This window comes from Dendropsophus ebraccatus, chromosome 3, assembly GCF_027789765.1.
Source record: "Dendropsophus ebraccatus isolate aDenEbr1 chromosome 3, aDenEbr1.pat, whole genome shotgun sequence".
NCBI classification, from domain to species: domain Eukaryota; kingdom Metazoa; phylum Chordata; class Amphibia; order Anura; family Hylidae; genus Dendropsophus; species Dendropsophus ebraccatus.
Genome location: NC_091456.1, coordinates 116,581,351 through 116,599,598, shown reverse-complemented (window position 1 = coordinate 116,599,598; position 18,248 = coordinate 116,581,351). Strand labels below are relative to the sequence as shown.

The 18,248-nt window shown below is 41.1% G+C and overlaps 1 protein-coding gene across 2 annotated transcripts in view; it reads right to left on the bottom strand.

Annotated features, from left to right (window-relative positions):
• SEMA6B (semaphorin 6B) overlaps positions 1 to 13,321 on the bottom strand; it is a 683,939-nt gene extending 670,618 nt beyond the window's left edge. Inside the window, exon 1 of one of the 2 annotated variants that reach the window (XM_069964532.1) lies at positions 13,092 to 13,321. The gene's annotated coding sequence lies outside the window, so the exon portion shown is untranslated. Of the gene's footprint in view, positions 1 to 12,430; positions 12,497 to 13,091 lie in introns of those variants that run through there. The other variant, XM_069964533.1, reaches the window with a different exon arrangement.
• Between the last annotated feature and the right edge of the window lie 4,927 nt (positions 13,322 to 18,248).

Here is an 18,248-nt window from a genome sequence, read left to right as displayed (position 1 = left end):
GATTTGCATAGTGATGAGCATGGTGCTGCAGCACAGAGGAGCCTAAAATGTTTGTCTGGCAGATTCTGCTAAGATGAGGCATCACCAGGAGAAGTCTTCATGATGTTTAAACCAGAAGACAAGAAAAATTGCCGGCAAAAAACATCACCTACAATTTATGCAGAGAAGACGCCCCCTGTAAGTCTTGTGTTGAGTATTGTCGTATGTTAATGTATTATCATTTTTTAATTGTATGTGGTATTACAGTTTGTCTCTATTCACATCAATGGAACTGGGTTGTAATACCACACACAACCTGAGGACTGGGATGGAGCTGTTTATAAAAGATAGTAGCCATGTTTTTTTTGAATCCAGGAGTACTCCATTAACAGGTTTGTCTTAAATTGGAAAAGAACAGCTACTTTGTTGAAGAAGACAGCAGCAGCTCCTCCCTGTCAGTCAAAAATATATATATATATAATATATTGTAGACATGTCACTGGAAAAGTGTTCGAGGGGAGGTACATCTCACCTAGGGTACTGCATAGTGCGAGATGGTGAGTCCAGGAGAGATATGTTACTCAGCAGTGTTATGCTGCTGAGTTGTTGTTCTTTTTTCCGGGCCTGGACTTACTGGAATGGCGGGTAGGTTGGTAGTGGGACTTGCCATTCCCTTCCCCCCGATAGAGTTCGGGTATTGCCATCAGGTGAGCAATCAGCCTGAGAAGGTAAAAGGTTGCACAGAGTGCAGGGAATTGCTCTCAGCCAGGAGTGAACAGCCTGGGTGTCTGTTTGGGAGCAACCTGGGAATAAAGCCTCTGCTGGAGCTTATATACACCCTGCGGTATCCAGGTGAAAGACGCACTGTGATAAGTGTTAGATAGGTGAGCCAACCTGTTAGTAAGAGCCCAGACGGGCAAGACCTTTTTGTTTGTTTTATTCTTAAAAGCATGGTGTTGCTGTATTTCTGTTTGCTGGACTGTTTATGCTGCAAATAAACACCAATCTGTTATTTTACAAGTCCAAGTCTGCTGTGAACTGTGTCCAAACACAAGATCCCTACAATATATATACACATACAGTGGGAAAAAAGTATTTAGTCAGTCACCAATAGTGCAAGTTCTCCCACTTAAAAAGATGAGAGGCGTCTGTAATTTACATCATAGGTAGACCTCAACTATGCGAGACAAAATGAGAAAACAAATCCCGAAAATCACATTGTCTGATTTTGTAAGAATTTATTTGCAAATTATGGTGGAAAATAGGTATTTGGTCACCTACAAACAATCAAGATTTCTGGTTCTCACAGACCTGTAACTTATTCTTTAGAGTCTCCTCTTTCCTCCATTCATTACCTGTAGTAATGGCACCTGTTTAAACTTGTTATCAGTATAAAAAGACACCTGTGCACACCCTCAAACAGTCAGACTCCAAACTCCACTATGGTGAAGACCAAAGAGCTGTCAAAGGACACCAGAAACAAAATTGTAGCCCTGCACCAGGCTGGGAAGACTGAATCTACAATAGGCAACCAGCTTGGAGTGAAGAAATCAACTGTGGGAGCAATAATTAGAAAATGGAAGACATACAAGACCACTGATAATCTCCCTCTATTTGGGGATCCACGCAAAATCTCACCCCGTGGGGTCACAATGATAACAAGAATGGTGGGCAAAAATCCCAGAACCACGTGGGGGGACCTAGTGAATGAACTGCAGAGAGCTGGTACCAATGTAACAAAGCCTACCATCAGTAACACACTATGCAGCCAGCGACTCAGATCCTGCAGTGCCAGACGTGTCCCACTGCTTAAGCCAGTACATTTCCGGGCCCGTCTGAAGTTTGCTAGAGAGCATTTGGATGATCAAGAAGAGTATTGGGAGAATGTCCTATGGTCTGATGAAACCAAAGTGGAACTGTTTGGTAGAAACACAACTTTTGTTTTGAGGAAAAAGAATACTGAGTTGCATCCATCAAACACCATACCTACTGTAAAGCATGGGGGTGGAAACATCATGCTTTGGGGCTGTTTCTCTGCAAAGGGGCCAGGACGACTGATCTGGGTAAATGAAAGAATGAATGGGGCCATGTATCGTGAGATTTTGAGTGCAAACCTCCTTCCATCAGCAAGGGCATTGAAGATGAAACGTGGCTGGGTCTTTCAATATGACAATGATCCAAAGCACACCGCCAGGGCAATAAAGGAGTGGCTTCGTAAGAAGCATTTCAAGGTCCTGGACTGGCCTAGCCTGTCTCCAGATCTCAACCCTATAGAAAACCTTTGGAGGGAGTTGAAAGTCCGTGTTGCCAAGCGACAACCCCAAAACATCACTGCTCTAGAGGAGATCTGCATGGAGGAATGGGCCAACATACCAACAACAGTGTGTGCCAACCTTGTGAAAACTTTGTGAAAACTTACAGAAAACGTTTGACCTCTGTCATTGCCAACAAAGGGTATATAACAAAGTATTGAGATGAAATTTTGTTACTGACCAAATACTTATTTTCCACCATAATTTGCAAATAAATTCTTACAAAATCAGACAATGTGATTTTCTGGATTTGTTTTTTCATTTTGTCTCCCATAGTTGAGGTCTACATATGGTGTCAATTACAGGCCTCTCTCATCTTTTTAAGTGGTGAAACTTGCACTATTTGGTGACTGACTAAATACTTTTTTTCCCCACTGTGTGTGTATAATATATATATATATATATATATATATATATATATATATATATACACTACCGTTCAAAAGTTTGGGGTCACATTGAAATTTCCTTATTTTTGAAGGAAAACCGCTGTACTTTTTAATGAAGATAACTTTAAACTAGTCCTAACTTTAAAGAAATACACTCTATACATTGCTAATGTGGTAAATGACTATTCTAGCTGCAAATGTCTGGTTTTTCCAGCAACTATCACTCCAGTGTTCTAATGGTACAATGTGTTTGCTCATTGGCTCAGAAGGCTAATTGATGATTAGGAAACCCCTGTGCAATCATGTTCACACATCTGAAAACAGTCTAGCTCGTTACAGAAGCTACAAAACTGACCTTCCTTTGAGCAGATTGTGTTTCTGGAGCATCACATTTGTGGGGTCAATTAAACGCTCAAAATGACCAGAAAAAGAGAACTTTCATCTGAAACTCGACAGTCTATTCTTGTTCTTAGAAATGAAGGCTATTCCATGCAAGAAATTGAAGATTTCCTACAACGGTGTGTACTACTCCCTTCAGAAGACAGCACAAACAGGCTCTAACCAGAGTAGAAAAAGAAGTGGGAGGCCGCGTTGCACAACTAAGCAAGAAGATAAGGACATTAGAGTCTCTAGTTTGAGAAACAGACGCCTCACAGGTACCCAACTGGCATCTTCGTTAAATAGTACCCGCAAAACACCAGTGTCGACATCTACAGTGAAGAGGCGGCTGCGGGATTTTGGGCTTTAGGGCAGAGTGGCAAAGAAAAAGCCATATCTGAGACTGGCCAATAAAAGAAAAAGATTAAGATGGGCAAAAGAACACAGACATTAGACAAAGGAAGACTGGAAAAAAGTGTTGTGGACGGATGAATTTAAGTTTGAGGTGTTTGCATCACAAAGAAGAACGTTTTTGAGACGCAGAACAAATGAAAAGATGTTGGAAGAATGCCTGACGCCATCTGTTAAGCATGGTGGAGGTAATGTGATGGTCTGGGGTTGCTTTGGTGCTGGTAAGGTGGGAGATTTGTACAGGGTAAAAGGGATTCTGAATAAGGTAGGCTATCACTCAATTTTGCAATGCCATGCCATACCCAAGGGGCAGCGCTTCATTGGAGCCAATTTCATCCTACAACAGGACAATGACCCTAAACACACTTCAAAATTGTGCAAGAACTATTTACAGCAGAAAAAGGCAGCTGGTATTCTATAGGTAATGGAGTGGCCAGCGCAGTCACCAGATCTGAACCCCATTGAGCTGTTGTGGGAGCAGCTTGACCGTATGGTACGCCAGAAGTGCCCATCCAACCAATCAAACTTATGGGAGCTGCTTCTAGAAGCGTGGGGTGCAATTTCTCCAGCTTATCTCAACAAAATAATAGCTAAAATGCCAAAGGTGTGCAATGCTGTAATTGCTGCAAAAGGAGGATTCTTTGACGAAAGCAAAGTTTGATGTAAAAACAATGTTATTTCAAATACAAATCATTATTTCTAACCTTGTCAATGTCTTGACTCTATTTTCTATTCATTTCACAACGTATGGTGGTGAATAAGTGTGACTTTTCATAAAAAACAAAAAATTGTTTGGGTGACCCCAAACTTTTGAACGGTAGTGTATATAAAAAGGGGGGAGCGACAGAAAATGGTTTAGCAAAGGGCGCCAGCCACCCTAAGGCCAGCCCTGAAAACAAGATATTATACATTATATTAGAAAGTTACATATCTTGAGGTAATAGTTTAATTTAAATACAATTTTCTAATACCGTACCGTACCATATCAGTAAGTGCAATGCCAGGTAGGGGTGAAAATCACATCTACGGACATAGCTTTATGTTTTTGGGTAGAGCAATAAGCATTTTTCCATATATGCAAATGAGAACCAAATGTAAAACATGAACTTCAAATGTCTATCATTTCCAGAGGCTGTCAACCAAATGTAGGAGGAAGCAAATAGTCATAGCGAATGGAAATGCTGGACGCTTCAGGCGACATTTATTAAGACCGGCATAACTAAGCTTATCATCAATTCGTGTTACCGCTACTTATTTCTGCAGATCTGCATTTGGTTCTTTATTCTTGGAGTGTTTGCACCACCTAATCCCATGCATGGACTGAGCTGCTTCTTACCATATGTGTGACATTGTGCTGGGACCTTAGGTGGAAATTTTTTAAAACACTAAAATGCCTTTTTTAGGCGCAGATGGGCCTGATCGGCGTAAAAATATTCGCAAATATTTTTTTCGTATCAGGCCCATCTGCGCCTCCTGCGCCAGTGGTGCTGGCAAAGGATGTTATAGGGGGTGCGGCAGCACGTAGAGGGGGCACGGCCTCTGCGTGTGCTGAATTTTAATTTTCCTGGCGGAAAAATGATAAAATGAAAAATGATAGTGAAACCTGCGCCCTTAGTGTTTCTTAGTGTTTGTATTATGTGTCTCATGTATCTATAGAGATGCATGGTTTTATCCATTATTTTATGTAACATATACCAATGGTTGCAAAGACTCTGGGAATGCCCACTAAATGGAAGAGATGTACAGATCCTTTTTGCAGATTAGTCTGGTTGTACAAATTCTGGACAGAAGAAATTGAAAATTATGGCCAGTTTCATACAATCATGTTCCATGTGCATTCTGCATCTGTGTGTGCACATTCCAATCCGATCATATTTCTTAACAAACTAGCAGTCAAGCCAGGACTTGTGTTTATAATATGGATGCAAAAAATGCACACTTACCTGAAACCAACCTTAGGCCTTATTCACACGTCCCGTAAAGTAGTCTGTGATTGCAGATTTGCTCTCACGGATAACCTTAGGAGAACTCTATGGGGGACATGTATCAAGCGGCGTATTTCATTTATTTTTTTTACGCAAATTGGCGATTTCCGCTGGGTACGCCAGGGGGCGGGGAGGAGGTGTGGAGGGGGCGGTATGGGGGGCGCGGACTCAGAGTCCGCGCGATTCATCTTTGGTTTCGCAAAAAAATACGCAGGAAACCTACTCCAGCTCTCAGCTGGCGTAGGTTTCCTGCCGTGCGCACCGGCGCGCACGGGATTTATGTAGAGGCAATCCATCTCTACATAAATCTCCGTAGTGCCAGAGCTGCAGGGACATTTTTAAGTCCGGCGCAGAAAACGTCGGACTAAAAAATTTCCCCCTATCTGTCTATTCAGACATTCCATGCTGAAATCCATTCTGTGATCCATGGTGTGAAAAAACCCTAGCCCCGGACCTAGCATCATCAGTATAGAGAAGCGACACCCCAGCCCCAGCAGCACATCTACAGTGTATGCTGGCGATTTCAGGTCTCAGTTCAACCAGCAAAGTCCCCCGCTACTTCCTTATCCAGGCCGCACAAGTGACGTCATTCATGCCCTGGGAAGCCACTGAGACCTGAGTTCGTCTGTAGCAATGTGCTGTCGGGTCGGGGTGTTCTCTGTAATGATGATGCCAGGTCTGGGGGAGGGGGGTCGCTTCTCTGTAATAATGATGCCAGGTCTATGGGGAGTGGTGGCTTCTCTGTAATGATGAAGACAGGTCTGGGGTGGGGGGTTGTGGGGACTAGTGAAATACATTGGGGTGATGTAATGGACATCAGTGAAAAACACGGACACAGATGTAAAAATGGATGCAATCACGGATTTCCACTGATCTAGCTAGCTGGTTTAAATAACGGTCCTTAAATCACTAAGTGTGTATCAGATTGGCAATAATTATTCATAACATAAATGGGCATGACAGACACTGCCCAAATCTGTGCAAAAGACCTGTCATATTGAGGGGTTGGTCATTATATAGTGTAGTCCCTGTAAAGTGGTTTATTCCAAAAAGCAAATCTAAAGATCCCAAGAGGAAGAAGGGAGAGATTGGTCTTTTTGGTATTTCTATATAAGGTCTGCACGGACAAGTATGTTAACGATTCTTGAGCCATTTACACGGCTCTGTCAGCAAGCCCTGATCTAACAATGATCATCAGGCTGTGTAACACCACCTTAACGTGTCTTTCAGAAAACAAGTCACTAATATGTGTGACATACAAAATCTAAACATTATCTGGTGGCTATAGTATGTAGAGGACTTGCCCCAGGGGAGTTGGAGATGTTTAGATTAAATATGATCTGTAGCAGTACCTATTAGTTTATAGTGGTAAGCATGGGGATTTCGTTGTAGTAAAAAGAATAACTTTCAATTTAAAAAAAATTACTGAATAGAAAGTTATTTGCTTTTTATCAAGTACCAGACTTCCTGAAATTATGTGACTTAAAGGGAACCAATCAACCTAATCGGGCTGATATGGTTCCCTGAACTGCTGTATACAGCTCCTGCAGCAGCCGTGGCACGCACCGCCTGCGGCAGCAGCAGGAGCTGTATACCCGAAAAAAGCACTTTAATCCCCCGGGCGCGTGACAGGCAGAGATGGGGAGGTAGTCATCTGGGCGGCTCCATGCCCGTCACTAGTCCCCGTGCTCTGCCTGTCAGCGCGCTCCGAGGGCAGTGTCGGACTGGGGTACCTGGGGCCCACCAGAGGAAATTATCCTTGGGGCCCACCAATATAGAACCAGCGAGACACAACATGCTGACCCGCTCCTTTCCTGGATTCATCTGTATTTGTGACAAATCTCAGAATACCCTTCATTTATACAGCTCTCAGGGTATGCTGAAGTTGTAGTTTCTGAGAGGACAACCCTATAATAAATCACTGTGTGCAGAGTCTCCTGGTGGCTGCAATCTGTGGGTGACAACCATCGGCCAAGGGTTCAGCAATACATCTGTCTACAGCGGCAGCTATCAGAGGATTGTACTGCTGTACTACAACTCCCAGCATATCCTGAGGGCTGCAGACTGTCAGTATGTCAGTAAATGCTGGGAGTTGTAGTGCCTGCAGCTGTTGTAGTTGGGTCCTAGGTGCATTATACACTGGATGCTTTGTGGAAGATCAGAATACATAGATCTGGGGGCTCAATGTAGGGAAGTGACCCCAGAACATCACTAATAGGGGATAGAACAAAAACATCTACCCCTACCATATTATCACCATACTGTCACACTGTTTTGCGGACTGGACCTGGGAGCTCCCAGCATCTGGATTAATTATGATGGCACTAGTGTACTGTAGTGACCACGGGACTGCCATACACTGAAACATTTAGACACCAATGGTACACAGGCTCTGCACACTATGTAAGTGATTACAGTGCAGTTACTAATGACCAAGCGATGCTACTGATATATATCAAGACCGATATTACCAATAATACCAGTATATAGGAAGGAAATATTATCACGATACATATTACCTCCATACTGTTAGGGCCCTATTACATCAATAGATTATCTGACAGATTTTTTGGAGCCAAAGCCAGGAATGGACTATACACAGCGAACAGGTAAAAAAGGAAAGACTGAATTTTCTACTCTTTTCAAATCTATTCCTGGCTTTAAAAAAATCTGTCAGATAATCTGTTGGTGTAATAGGGCCCTTACTGACCAAATCCTGTATACTAAAACCAATAAAACACAGTACCAGATAACAAGTTACAAATATCACCACCACATACTGACTAACCCCACCGCTGCTACTGAATAACATCCTCTGTACAAAGATCACTATCACCTCATCCAGTCATATAGAGGTGGACGCAGTTGTACACAGGTTCTATACACCATATACATTACAGTGCAGTTACATCTGGTGACTCACAGGGGGCGTCTTCTCTGATCGGACTTCTTCCCTTTTCATCTTCTTCTTCATCTGCCCTGGGCCGTTATGAGAACTTCTCCGAGCCACGAGTTCACAGAATCTGCCAGAGAAACATATTAGGCTCCTCTCACTGACACCATCATCATCTCTCTACACACTGCACATCTTTGTTGGCCCCTTTACACCCTCATTTAGTGGCTAGGCTGACTCTATGTGATCCCCTTTATAGATGTCGCCCTGTATTATCCCCCTTATACATGGCCCCCATTATCCCCTTATAGATGGCTCCCTGTTATGCCCCTTATAGATGTCCCCCCTGTTTTATCCCCCTTATACATGCGCCCCGTTATCCCAATTATAGATGGCCCCCCCTGATATCCCCCTTATAGATGGCCCTCCAGATATCCCTCTTATAGATGCCCCCCTGATATTCCCCTTATAGATGCCCCCCCCCGATATCCCCCTTATAGATTCCCCCCCCCCGATATCCCACTTATAGATGGCCGGCCCCCATTAGCCCCTTATAGATGCCCCCCCTGATATCTCCCTTATAGATGCCCCCCCCGATATCCCCCTTATAGATGACCCCCCCCGATATCCCCCTTATGGATGGCCCTCCTGATATCCCCCTTATAGATGCCCCCCCCTCTGATATCCCCTTATAGATGGCCCCCTGATAGATGGCCGGCCCCCATTAGCCCCTTATAGATGCCCCCCGATAGCCCCCTTATAGATGCCCCCCTCCTGATAGCCCCCTTATAGATGGCCCCCAGTGCAGATAAAAAGAAATAAGAAAAACTCACCTAACCCCTCGCTCCCCTGCCGGCTGTCTTCTTCTCTTCTTCCACTGCTGACAATCCGCTCCCTGTCCCACACCCGCCCAGCGCACGCATCAGGAAGCTCTGTGCGCGCCGAGGCCGGTACTTCCGGTACAGCGAGCATCTCTAATACGCGCTCGCTTGTACCAGAAGTTCCGGCCTTCGGCGTACACAGAGCTTCCTGATGCGTACGCCGGGCGGGACACCCTTCCAGGGATCGCAACATCAGCTGGGGGCCGGATTGCCTCTTGTGACCGCAAGCAAGACACTGCTTGCGGTCACAAGAATGCGACAAGGGGGGCCTGCGGCAGCACTGTATGACTGTCAGGGGGCCCTGCCGCCCGACAGTCAGTGCGCCGTATCAGCGTGGGGACCGGGGCCTACCGGAGGATCCTCTGGTCCTCCAGTGGCCCAGTCCGATGCTGTCGGAGGGGATGAATGACAGGCTGAGAGGTGTTACTCACCTCTCTGCCTTTCAATCATCCCTCCGAGCGTGCAGACAGGCAGAGTGCAGTGACTCCTGCCGCGGCTGCTGCAGGAGCTGTATACAGCGGTTTAGGGAACCTCACAGGCTCATTGGTTCCCTTTAAGTTCCTTTTAGCCTAGACTCACACTGCGTTTTTGCATTCCATTTAACTGCAATGGATGCAAATGCGGATGCAATGGCGTGGATCCGTTTGCATTGACTTACATAAAAAAAAAAAAACATTTTTTGTTGACCCCATTTTACTGTCTGTTAAAAGTAACCATTTAAAAACAGGTTCATTAAATCTTGAATTAAACTTCAAAAATGCAGTGTAAACTGAAAGGGATCCAGTGGAAGCAGAAGTCCTTCATATAGAATCCTTGAGTCCTTCCCCAAAGAAAAAAAAGCCATTTGAAAAAGCAGCCTAATAGTTTTCTATGGTTGGAAACGTTCATATGTGTCTCCTTTTACATGTACAGATAAAGCGCATAAGAGCTTGCTTAGCGAACGACAAATGATGTTTCTTTTCTTAAACGACATTTAGACGGAAAGATAAATCACTACAAAAAGTTATTAATATAATAGTTTTAAAATCATAATATATTACTGATCCCTGCAAGCGACCGGATTATGATTTTAACCCTTTAACGACACATGGCGAGTATAGTCGTCATGCCGCCATTAAGAAGATGCACAGTGGTCTCACAGCGCCATCCCTCTCTGCAGCGCAAGCCATCAAATAAAATAAAAGTTGTACAAGTTACAAAATAAGGGCTCATGTGGGTCTGTAAGTGAAATAATAGTGCTGTGGCTTTTGAAACACAAGGAGGAGAAAATTAAAGAGCAAAAACAAAAATTGGCTCCATCCTTAAATGGTTAAGATTAGCTCAAAAGATGCAATCAACCACATACAAAACAATTTCTTGTTCGGCCTGTGTATAAGGGCCCTAAAGGGGTTATCCGGTTAAGTAAAATATGTGTTGAATCATCCCCCCTCCTGGAGACTACCAATTCATTCCATACAGGTCATTACCTTATCTGTCTCCTTCCCTCAGTTTTAAGCATGCTGTTTCTGGTAAAGACATAGAAAAATGTGTGAGAGCTGCTGAGTTTCTCTCTGCTCTCAACCCCCTCCTCTCTTCTGTCTGCAATATTGTAGCAACTTTGTAATGAAGATAAAGATAATCACAGTGACTTCATCATCAACTCAAGGCATGATGTCACGACATGCTTAAGAAAGAGGGCGGAGTTCCTCAAAATGTCACAGACATGTGGATGTTATCCATGCAAAATGCTACCCGTGAAGTGCAGCTTGTGTCTTCATCCAAGTGCCGACTATGACTTGCTAGCCCAGAGTGGGCGAAGATAAAAGATATTTATGTCCTCCTCACAACAGCTACCTTCAAGTGCACCGTGGTGATGTATATATTACTGTTTGACACATGCAATTTGTGATAAAGTGTACAGAAAAGAACTCTATGGTGTTGTGCTTTTATTAATTGGACTGAGTACTGGATAACAAGCTCCAGTTCACACACCTGAGAGGTTGGACTGCAGCATGGTTGGATAGCCATATTGAAGTCCTTGGCTCAGATTAACCCTCCCAGCATTACAAAGAAGCTACAATGTTTCAGAAAAATCCTGCCAGGGACTTGTTTACATCAGCTGTCTGGGAAGGGAGGGTAGAGGAGGGGGTAGAGCAGCTCTCAAACGGTTTTCTATGTCTTTAGCAGAAAGCAGCAGCTCTAAACTTAAGGAAGAAGACAGATAAAGTAATGTCATGTACTGAATGAATTATTAGTCTCTAGGAGGGGGGATGATTCATCAGATATTTTACCTAACTAGAAAACCCCTTTAACTATGTTAGTTGAGATGGGAATACCCCTTTAAAAAGATTGGGAAGCATCCACAAGCAAATAGATTCTATTTTTTTTTTTTTGTGCAATTCAGTCAAACAATTTGCCCATCTGAAGGAGTTACAAGACATTTGTACTATAGTGCCAAAATTGGAACTCTTCAAAGATATGCAGATAACTGAAAAATAATAATTTTACCAGTAGGCACACTCAGTGGCCCAGATTTATCAAAGCGTGTAAAATAGAAACTGGTGTAAACTGCAGACAGACAGGATCTGTGGCGCATGTGCATAAATAGAAGATCAAACAATGAAAATATAACCCCAATAATAGTGAAGTGCATGCACTGATTGGTCTGACTTGTAAGGACTTGCTATATTCCTATTACCTATCTGCTTATTTTTCTTTAAATTTAATGTTTTCTCATTTTAGGGCTTCAAAACCAATTACTAGTTTTCCATAGAGTTATGGTTTCAACACACAATGGTCATCCTGGTACCAATTGATATTGTATGTTAAGGGAACCACTTTGCTGACTTTCCCAATCTATTTGACAACATGCCATGAGTATCTATTTGGCATTAACAACCAATCAGATTCTGGTTCTCATTTTCTAATGCCATTTTGACTTTAGTCTATGAGCTGCTACTCCACTTTTAACTCTTGACACTTTTAAGCTCTGGTGTTTATAAGTCTGACTCTTCCTTATGTTCTTCTGTAATAGCTAAACGATATACAGTGTGTAGATTGTTTTTGTCATTTAGTATTGAAGTTTACTGATTATACAACTGAAGTGTAACGTTTAATGCATTAACAAATCTGCAAGGCTTGTACATTATATATGTGGCATAATATATATCAATGTCTACCTACCTATCTATCTGAAGTATTCATATTCTATCTATACGCCTACCTATTATATGCAGCACTGTTCCTCTTCTTCCACCCAGAAGTGGAGATCAATCCTCCCTTTCTTTACCACCAGACAGATTTGGCAGAATGGAGGTAGCTGATCTTGCATTAGTTGGCCTATCCTGCATTCTGTGTGGTAGCAACATGGGTTTAATACACACTATTAGGTCATTATTAACTGAAGATGATAAGCTAGACACATGTAATATATCTGCCTTTCCCTGGTCACCTTCCCCTCTTTACATGCACATACTTGTTTAGATAAACACCGACTCTATTACAAGTGTTAATAAATACCCAGAAAATGTATATAAAACACCACTGAAAGGGTGATTTGCAGAGCAAGGAGCAGATAGACGGTGAACAAAAACACAAAAAGCAGACACGAAACAATGGAGCGAATACAGCCATTGCTGCCTTATACAAGACTCTATCTATAGCCCACATCGATTTGCATTCTATACATGAATCTAGATCAGTAGGTTCATATATATATATATATATATATATATATATATATATATATATATATATATATATATATATATAATATTTATTTATATTTACAGCCCAAATGACCATTGCATATTCACATCCACGCCGCACGCCTCGCCAGCCTTACAGACGGTAATATATTGGAGTGTCACCTCACGTCACCATACCTTGTGTCCTTGTTACATTTTGCGACTCCCTGTATCCGCGGTGCAGCAGAATGTCACCAGCAGAGCCTTCCTTCCAGGTCCCGTCACACGCCGCGGCGGCTGCCTATCGGTGGGCGTCAGTTTCGCTCCCCCATTGTTCCTCGATGTCTCTCTGTCATGGACCAACACCCTGTGTCTCTCGTGTATTCTTATGGGGATGCAGTCCCGGTTTTACACTTATTCCTCATATCCGTTCCCCTCAATTATCTACTGCAGTCACGCTATCAGCACTTCACAAAAATGGAGTCACGCTATCAGCACTAGAAATTACAATGCTCTTATATACCATGTATTACGGTAATAGCCAGGACTAGTTAGTTCCAGGCTTCAGAATGTGCCAGGAAGATCAGAGGGGAACATCTACATGTAAGACTAAAGAATGGCAACTCTTAACCCCTTCAGATCCATTCACCCACTGTTAACCCCTTCACATCCACTACAATCTAATTCATATACTGTTAACCCCTTCAGCTCCGGGAATATTTTATTTTTTTCTAACTATATGTAAAACAATCCTAAAATTTTAAAGTGCTGCGGAATCTGTTGGTGCTATATAAATAAAAGATTATTATTATTATTATTATTATTATTTTAATTAACACCTATAAGAACATAAATGTATTTTGCTTCATTCCTGCACATATAACCGCTTAAGGGTAACTTTACATTACCGGATTCGCAGCGGATTTCACGCTGCCAGTTTGCAGTGAGATTTGCTGTGAATCCTTGTACTGAGAAGGTGAATGGGGTTCCGCTTCTTGTGATGCAATAAATTTCGCCACATAATATTTACCACCTGAAAACCCGGCTCATTGTCATTTATTTCTCTCATTTGTCTTATATAAGAATCATTGTTACTGTAGGAATTTGGAGTAATGTGATAGGAAAGTGTCTATATGGGGCTATATGTCGCATTTTTTGAAGTCCAATAAAATAAAAAAATCTAATTGTTATCCAATCACACTACCATATCCTAGAAGAACGCTTATTCTCGTACAGTTTCTGTGATTTTCAGACATTTTTACTGTACGGATTCGGAGTAATAAGATGGTAAAGTGTCTATTTGGGGCTATATGTCGCACTATTTGTATCCCAATAAAATCACGAAATCAAATTGTTATCCAATCACACTACCATATCCTAGAAGAACGCTTATTCTCGTACAGATTCTGTGATTTTCAGACATTTTTACTGTAGGAATTTGGAGTAATGTGATGGGAAAGTGTCTATATGGGGCTATATGTCGCACTATTTGTATCCTAATAAAATCACAAAATCAAATTGTTATCCAATCACACTACCATATCCTAGAAGAGCGCTTACTCTCGTACAGATTCTGTGATTTTCACACATTTTTACTGTAGGGATTTGGAGTAATGTGATGGGAAAGTGTCTATTTGGGGCTATATGTCACACTATTTGAAGCCCAATAAAATCACAAAATCAAATTGTTATCCCATCACACTACCATATCCTAGAAGAACGCTTACTCTCGTACAGATTCTGTGATTTTCAGACATTTTTACTGTAGGAATTTGGAATAATGTGATGGGAAAGTGTCTATTTGGGGCTATATGTTGCACACTTTGAAGTCCAATAAAATCACAAAATCAAATTGTTATCCAATCACACTACCATATCCTAGAAGAACGCTTACTCTCGTACAGATTCTGTGATTTTCAGACATTTTTACTGTAGGAATTTGGAGTAATGTGATGGGAAAGTGTCTATTTGGGGCTATATGTCGCACACTTTGAAGTCCAATAAAATCACGAAATCAAATTGTTATCCAATCACACTACCATATCCTAGAAGAACGCTTACTCTCGTACAGATTCTGTGATTTTCAGACATTTTTACTGTAGGAATTTGGAGTAATGTGATGGGAAAGTGTCTATATGGGGCTATATGTCGCACACTTTGAAGTCCAATAAAATCACGAAATCAAATTGTTATCCAATCTCGTTACCATATCCTAGTAGAACGCTTACTCTCGTACAGATTCTGTGATTTTCAGACATTTTTACTGTAGGAATTTGGAGTAATGTGATGGGAAAGTGTCTATATGGGGCTATATGTCGCATTATTTATATCCCAATAAAATCACAAAATCAAATTGTTATCCAATCACACTACCATATCCTAGTAGAGCGCTTACTCTCGTACAGATTCTGTGATTTTCAGACATTTTTACTGTAGGAATTTGGAATAATGTGATGGGAAAGTGTCTATATGGGGCTATATGTCGCACACTTTGAAGTCCAATAAAATCACGAAATCAAATTGTTATCCAATCTCGTTACCATATCCTAGTAGAGCGCTTACTCTCGTACAGATTCTGTGATTTTCAGACATTTTTACTGTAGGAATTTGGAATAATGTGATGGGAAAGTGTCTATATGGGGCTATATGTTGCACACTTTGAAGTCCAATAAAATCACGAAATCAAATTGTTATCCAATCACACTACCATATACTAGTAGAACGCTTACTCTCGTACAGATTGTGTGATTTTCAGACATTTTTACTGTAGGAATTTGGAGTAATGTGATGGGAAAGTGTCTATATGGGGCTATATGTCGCATTATTTATATCCCAATAAAATCACAAAATCAAATTGTTATCCAATCACACTACCACATCCTAGTAGAACGCTTACTCTCGTACACATTGTGTGATTTTCAGACATTTTTACTGTAGGAATTTGGAATAATGTGATGGGAAAGTATCTATATGGGGCTATATGTCGCACACTTTGAAGTCCAATAAAATCACGAAATCAAATTGTTATCCAATCACACTACCATATCCTAGTAGAACGCTTACTCTCGTACAGATTCTGTGATTTTCAGACATTTTTACTGTAGGAATTTGGAGTAATGTGATGGGAAAGTGTCTATATGGGGCTATATGTCGCATTATTTATATCCCAATAAAATCACAAAATCAAATTGTTATCCAATCACACTACCATATCCTAGTAGAACGCTTACTCTCGTACACATTGTGTGATTTTCAGACATTTTTACTGTAGGAATTTGGAATAATGTGATGGGAAAGTGTCTATATGGGGCTATATGTCGCACACTTTGAAGTCCAATAAAATCACGAAATCAAATTGTTATCCAATCACACTACCATATCCAAGTAGAGCGCTTACTCTCGTACAGATTCTGTGATTTTCAGACATTTTTACTGTAGGAATTTGGAATAATGTGATGGGAAAGTGTCTATATGGGGCTATATGTCGCACACTTTGAAGTCCAATAAAATCACGAAATCAAATTGTTATCCAATCTCGTTACCATATCCTAGTAGAACGCTTACTCTCGTACAGATTCTGTGATTTTCAGACATTTTTACTGTAGGAATTTGGAATAATGTGATGGGAAAGTGTCTATATGGGGCTATATGTTGCACACTTTGAAGTCCAATAAAATCACAAAATCAAATTGTTATCCAATCACACTACCATATCCTAGAAGAACGCTTACTCTCGTACAGATTCTGTGATTTTCAGACATTTTTACTGTAGGAATTTGGAGTAATGTGATGGGAAAGTGTCTATTTGGGGCTGTATGTCGCACACTTTGAAGTCCAATAAAATCACGAAATCAAATTGTTATCCAATCACACTACCATATCCTAGTAGAGCGCTTACTCTCGTACAGATTCTGTGATTTTCAGACATTTTTACTGTAGGAATTTGGAATAATGTGATGGGAAAGTGTCTATATGGGGCTATATGTCGTACACTTTGAAGTCCAATAAAATCACGAAATCAAATTGTTATCCAATCACACTACCATACCCTAGTAGAGCGCTTACTCTCGTACAGATTCTGTGATTTTCAGACATTTTTACTGTAGGAATTTGGAATAATGTGATGGGAAAGTGTCTATATGGGGCTATATGTCGCACACTTTGAAGTCCAATAAAATCACGAAATCAAATTGTTATCCAATCTCGTTACCATATCCTAGTAGAACGCTTACTCTCGTACAGATTCTGTGATTTTCAGACATTTTTACTGTAGGAATTTGGAATAATGTGATGGGAAAGTGTCTATTTGGGGCTCTATGTCGCACACTTTGAAATCCAATAAAATCACGAAATCAAATTGTTGTCCAATCTCGTTACCATATCCTAGTAGAACGCTTACTCTCGTACAGATTGTGTGATTTTCAGACATTTTTACTGTAGGAATTTGGAGTAATGTGATGGGAAAGTGTCTATTTGGGGCTATATGTCGCATTATTTATATCCCAATAAAATCACGAAATCAAATTGTTATCCAATCACACTACCATATCCTAGTAGAACGCTTACTCTCGTACAGATTCTGTGATTTTCAGACATTTTTACTGTAGGAATTTGGAGTAATGTGATGGTGAAATGTCTATTTGGGGCTATATGTCGCACTATTTGTATCCCAATAAAATCACGAAATCAAATTGTTATCCAATCACACTACCATATCCTAGAAGAACGCTTACTCTCGTACAGATTCTGTGATTTTCAGACATTTTTACTGTAGGAATTTGGAGTAATGTGATGGTGAAATGTCTATTTGGGGCTATATGTCGCACTATTTGTATCCCAATAAAATCACGAAATCAAATTGTTATCCATATAGTTATTGTTGTTGGAGTGCTCTTGGTAGACTACTTCCAATTACAGGAGGGACCAGTTTCATGGCTTATGAAGGATAACCATTGAAGGGGTTATCCAGCGCTACAAAAACATGGCCACTTTCCCCCTACTGTTTCGTGATTTTATTGGACTTCAAAGTGTGCGACATATAGCCCCATATAGACACTTTCCCATCACATTATTCCAAATTCCTACAGTAAAAATGTCTGAAAATCACAGAATCTGTACGAGAGTAAGCGCTCTACTAGGATATGGTAACGAGATTGGATAACAATTTGATTTTGTGATTTTATTGGATTTCAAAGTGTGCGACATAGAGCCCCAAATAGACACTTTCCCATCACATTATTCCAAATTCCTACAGTAAAAATGTCTGAAAATCACACAATCTTTACGAGAGTAAGCGTTCTACTAGGATATGGTAACGAGATGGGATAACAATTTGATTTCGTGATTTTATTGGAC